Source organism: Orycteropus afer, unplaced genomic scaffold (genome assembly GCF_000298275.1).
Source record: "Orycteropus afer afer isolate SDZICR_OR568_19922 unplaced genomic scaffold, OryAfe1.0 scaffold00614, whole genome shotgun sequence".
Classification (NCBI taxonomy): domain Eukaryota; kingdom Metazoa; phylum Chordata; class Mammalia; order Tubulidentata; family Orycteropodidae; genus Orycteropus; species Orycteropus afer.
Window position 1 is genome coordinate 863,399 of NW_006922201.1, and position 6,377 is coordinate 869,775.

Below are 6,377 nucleotides of genomic sequence, written 5' to 3' on the forward strand. Positions count from 1 at the left end.
GTAACTGTATTAACTTTTGACTATTATATTGCATTACTAAATGAAATAAAAAGTAATTTTTATTCACAACATTAAATTATTATGATCAGACATACGGACAATATAACCATGCATATCTTCATCTCTTTCCATACTTCTATCTATCTATCTCCCCTACTTTGGTCCTGTTGTCAGAATGGAATAGTCCCTAAAGAAAGATATCATGCTTAGCAAAGTAGAGGGTCAGTGGAAAAGGGGAGACCATCAATATGATGGATTGAGACAGAGGCTGCAACAACGGCTTTAAGCACAGCAAGGACTGTGAGCATGCCACAGCACAAGGCAGTGTGTCATACTGTTGTGTATGGGGTTTCTGTGAGTTAGAGCCAATTAGATGACACTTAACAACAACTCTTTATCTATTATCTATTTATCTAGGTATTTCAAATTTTAAAAAAAAAATGTTTTTCCAAAGCATGCTTATTTAACAAATCTTTTACAAATACTGTCTTTAATCAAGTGCTAAGCAATTTGGCTAATACAGAACTATAAAACACATGATTATTTTTCAGTTCACTGAGAATGTCTATAAGCCATATGTCATTAGCTAAACAATAAAAGTAATAACATACACAATAGTTAGATATTTACCTAAAGTAATACAGAAGTACATAACAGCTGATATTCACTGTTACTAGACCTTAGAATTATGCTTTAATTTTCAGATTCTTCATTCCAGAATTAAAACACAGTCATGATAGTCACAGGAGTACCTTAAAATAATGAGTATTGTGACTACTACTTCCTTAATAAAATCTATCTATCTATCTATCTATCTATCTATCTATCTATCTATCTATCCGTCTGTCTGTCTATATTATTTTCAATGAAAGTAAATGAAAAGAAAAATCAAATGTCAAGGATACAAAGCAGACAAGTACTTAGAGATCTGAATATATGTTTTAATAGTTTGTCATATAATATTTAAGAACTTTGGCAGTGGATTTGAAAAGAGACAGTATATTTGCAGAAAGATAACCAACTTTTTCTTAAACAAAGGGCCAGTTTATTCTCCATTCTTTGGAAGGAAGAAATGTGTCCTAAGGTGTAACATATGCAAATACATAAAAGCAGAATGCTTCTAAAGGAGTTGGTGTGCCACTAAAAGCTGCCTTACTTAGTCCATTGAAATGATTGGCAAGATTAATTTAGGTAAATATTCCCAAAGACATAAAATCAGACAGTGAATCCCCATATTAATAACTTTTCTTTTTCTTAAAATAAAATTATAAACAGAAAAATTTCAAAAGAGATTATAAAATGACAACATGATTCAGATGTGTATGACAGCATCGACAGATGCATAGGGAGTAAGAGAAATCAGTGGGCTCCAAATGTTAGCTTGAATGTTACACAAAGAGCATTCAGGTAAATTGTAAGAAATTAAAGAATAAAAATAATAAGGAAAATGTTTGTATTAGTCAACATTAGAGTCCATGTTTAGCATTTTAAACTTTCATTATTAGGAAATGGAAAATTACAAAACAAGATTAAAAAGATAGAAGATATGTAAGAGGTTAGAAAAAAAAAACAAACTCAATGCCATTGAGTCGATTCTGACTCAGTGAGTCCCATTGGGTTTTGGAGTCAGTAAATCTTTATGGAATAGTTTGCCCAGTCGTTCTTCCATGGAGTGGCTGATGGGTTGGAACCACCAACTTTCTGGTTAGCAGTCTGATACCTTAAGCACTGTGCTACCAGAGGTCTGAAAATAACTCTTTTCTGTCATTAAAATAGTTGTAATCAGAGTGACAAGGTCGGTTGGCATATGATAAAAAATATATATGTATAAAAATAAAAATAAAAAATAACATTGAGTACAGTTGGAAACCGAGGAAAGGAATTATGTGAATGGAATTTAGGAGAACTTCCCATGGAACTTTAATGACAAATGTAATGTTTCAATATTTAGGAAACTTGAATCAATATTACTTTCTGTTAAAAGACATGGTGACTATTTTTTATCTTATGCATCAAGGTACATATACATATACTTTTTTTAAAAAATAGCCATTGATTCCAACTCGTAGACGTCCTATAGGAAAGAGTGGAATTTCCCCATAGGGTTTACTCTTTGTAAAGCTTTACTCTTTACAAAATAAGACCACCACATTTTTCTCTTAGCGTGCTTGATGAGTTCAAACTGCTGACTTTTTGGTTAGCAGATAAACTGTTAACCACTGCATCACCAGGACACTCCCTCTCCCTCTCTCTATGTGTGTATATGTGTGTGTGTATGTTTGTGTGTGTGTAATATTTCATAAGAAAATTAAGATTTAGGTGTCATATAGGCTGTTTCAGTTTTGATTCTGCCAATTATAAGCTTTGTGACTTTGAGCAAATGATTTATTCTCTGTGTTCCTTACTTTTTTTCTATCTTCTAATAAAATCTGAGATAATTCAGAGCAAACATGAGGAGATCTAAATTTAACAATCATTGTATGTATTATGTTGTAGTCTCCAGGTGGTTTAAACAGTTAACTTCTCACCTGCTATACCCAAAGAAGCCTTGGAAGAAAGGTCTGTGATTAGCTTCAAAATTTCAGCCATTGTAAACCACATGGAACAGAGTTCTACCCTGACATACATGGGGTTGCCCTGAGGCAGAGTTGCCTTGACTTTTTTTTTTTTTTTAATATATACATAATGTAATTAAAATCAAAGCAACAAGAGAGTATTACCAAGTATTTATTTATTTTTTAAGTTCCATACATGACTGAAAAGAGACAATATAAAGACTTGTCACTATTAATGAAAGAAAGGCTCAGGTAATGTTTGTGGAAGAAATTATTAGGATACCACCACAGAGGAAGAAAGCAAATGTAATAAACTTCTTGAAACATAATACAATAATTGTTTGCTTTACCTTGAAAAAATAATCTGCTCTAAGACTCCTCACCTATAAGTTATGGACAATAACACCTCTATAGTATAATAGAACAAAACTAAACTAACCCATTGTTATCAAGTCAATTCTGATGCATTGTGATGCTATAGGAAAGAGTAGAACTGCCTCATAGGGTTTCCAAGGCTGTAAGTCTTTAAAAAAACAGACTGCAACATCTTTTCCCCATGGAGTGATTGGTGAGTTCGAACCACAGATCTTTCCATTAGTAGCTGAGTGCTTTAACCCCTGTGCCACCATTAAGTACATGTTACTTGGTGTAGTAAACCCTTAATATGAGTAGTTCTTACTATGTATTCATTCAAAACCCTTAATATGAGTAGTTCTTACTATGTATAGAGAAGAAAAGTATAAAATGAAAGCTAAGGCAGAAATAAATTTTTTAAGTAAAAAGAGAAAAAAATGGTAGATCTTGTGTAATAGTCTGTATAAATAATTTTTGACTCTGCTTGTACATTACAATGAACTTCTGACCTCAAAAAATACATTTCTAGACAATACTCCCAGAAATACTATTTTAATCAGTCTAGGGTAGAGCCAGAAGAGAAAATAAATCTGTCCTGGAACAAGTGCAGCCAGAATGCTCCTGGGAAGCCATAATGGCCAGACTTCATCTCACCTACTTTGGTCCTCTTATTAGAAAGGACCATCCCTACAGAAGGATATCACACTTGGTCAAAAAAGAGTAGTGGCAAAAAAGGGGAAGACCCTCAACAAGATGGATTGACACTGTGGCTGAAATGATAGGCTACAGTATAGCAAAGATTTTAAGGATGGTGCACAACCATTTTGTTCTGTTTCACATAGGATCACTATGAGTTGGAGTCAACTCGATGACACCTAACAATAATAACAAGGGTAGATCCAGGACGCTAGGATAATTTTAAAGCCCCTCAGCTTATTCAAATGGGAGGCAGTCAATGAAGTCTTCGGAGTTATATGTAATATTGTCAACGATGGGGGGAAAAATGTTGAAGAATAAGAATAATAAGAGTTGAAACATGGAAGCTAAAATTCAATCTAACAATTGCTAATGATCTGAGCTGGTAAGTCACACTCCAGTCAATAAATATTAAGCTCCAATTATGTTTATGCATAAAGAGCTCAGGTGACATAGTGCCTAAGGCATTTTCTCTGCTAACCGGAAGATTAATGGTTCAAACCCACCAGCCACTCCATCTACTTCCTTAAAGGATGTACTGCCTCAGAAACTCAAAGGGTTGCTATGAGTCAGAATTGACTTGATAGCAGTGAGTTTATGTTTATGTATGCTCATAAAGATACAAGCTAACACAGTGTCTGGTCACAAAGGTGATGTGCCCTGGCTTTTCTCCTTACAAATTACAAGATTTTCTATACAACTGTATAGAGAAAAGCCAGAGAAACAAAAATGAAGTGACTTCAGTAAGGTTGTAGGTACTTTCTTCACTGGCAATTCTTGTCTTGATTAGAGCTCCTGCACTCACACGTGGGGTAGTAGGTTGAAAAGAGCTTCATTGTTTTCCAATGCTATCTGCCGTTTTTCTCCTTTCATTTATATTTCACTTATGAGTTTCTTTTCTTTCTTCCCTAAAGTCAGTAAGATGGCTTAGTATTTTCCTAATAGAGAATAAGACTAGTACTCATTTAGAACTAGTGTGAAAATTGCTGTCCCTGAATCTAATTTAAATAAATAACTTAAAGAACTTCATAACTGCATGAGCACAATATTTCCACAAAAAATGAATCAAAGAGTTTGGAGTATCTTGTTTCATGGTTTCACTAATTACTTTTTCTGTGTCATTAGGCAAGATAATTAACCAATCTGATTGCTCTTTTCTTTATGTTGAGATTATATAAGAAAAATAATTATAGACCCTAGGAAAACTGAGTATATGAAGAAGAATGCTTCATCAGGATTAGAGGACTCATTAACAATCTGAGGTATGCAGATGACACAATTTTGCTTGCTGAAAGTGAAGAAGACTTGAAGCACTTCCTGATGAAGATCAATGACTACAGCCTTAAGTATGGATTACAACTCAACAAATAGAAATGAAAATCCTCACATCATGATAAACAGAAGAAAGATTGATGTTGTAAAGGATTTAACTTCACTTGGATCCACAATCAGCATCCATGGAAGCTGCATTTAAGAACTCAAACAAGCTATTGCATTGGGAAAATCTACTGCAAAAGACACATGTCATCTAATGTCCTGACAGCTGCTTCCATTGGCATCGATTGTAGAACCAAGCAACGTGAATTCTTTGGCAACCTCAATCTTCTCTCCACTTATTGTGATGTTGCTCATTGGTCCAATTGTGAGGATTTTTGTTCTCTTTGTATTAGATGACATGTAGCATTGGGAAAGTCAACTGAGAAGGAACTGTATCAAGTGCTGAGAAGCAAGGATACCTCCTTGAGGACTAAGGTGCGCCTGACACAAACCATGATATTTCCAATCTCCTTGTATGCATGTGAGAGCTGGACAATGAATAAGGAAGACCAAAGAAGAGTTGATGCTTTTGAGTTGTGGTGCTGGTGAAGAATGCTGAAAGGACCATGGACTGCTAAAAGAACAGATCTGTCCTGGAGGAAGTGCATCCAGAATGCTCCATGGAAGCAAGGATGGCCAGACTTCGTCTCACCTATTTTGGTCATGTTGTAAGGAGGGACCATTCCCTGGAGAAGGATGTCATGCTTGGTAGGGTGGAGGGTCGACGAAAGAGGGGGAGGCCTTCAACGAGATGGATTGACATGGTGGCTGCGATGATGGGCGCAAGTATAGCAGGGATAGTGGGGCTGGCGCAGGATTGGGCAGTGTTTCGTTCTGCTGTGCATGGGGTCACTATGAGTCAGAAACGACTCAACGGCACTTAACAACAACAACAACAATTGCAAAAGACAAACGTGTTAAAGTGTACTTTGAAGACTAAAGTGCACCTGACCCAAGCCATGGTATTTTCAAAAGCCTCATCTGCATATGAAGTCTGGACAATTCATAACAAAAACTTGAGAAGAATTGATGCATTCAAATTGTGGTATTGATAAAAAATAGTGAAAATTTCATGGACTGTGGGAAGAACGAACAAATTGGTCTTGGAAGAAGTGAAGCTGGATGCTCCTTAGAAGTGAGAATGGCCAGACCTTGTCTCATATGCTTTGGTCATGTTATCAGAAGTGATCAGTTCCTGGAGAAGGATATCACGCTTGGTAAAGTAGAGTCAGCAAAAAAGGGGTAGGCCTCCCATGTAATGTGTTGAGATTGTACCAGCAAAAAATGGGGTTGAGCATGGCAAAGATTGTGAGGATGGGGCAGAACCAGACAGTATCTCATTCTGTTGTACCTAGGGTCATTATGCATCAGAACCAACACTCTGGCAAATAACAAAAACAAGAGAAATACTAAAGGAAACAAAAAATATATTTTAAAGGGATTCATAGTACTACA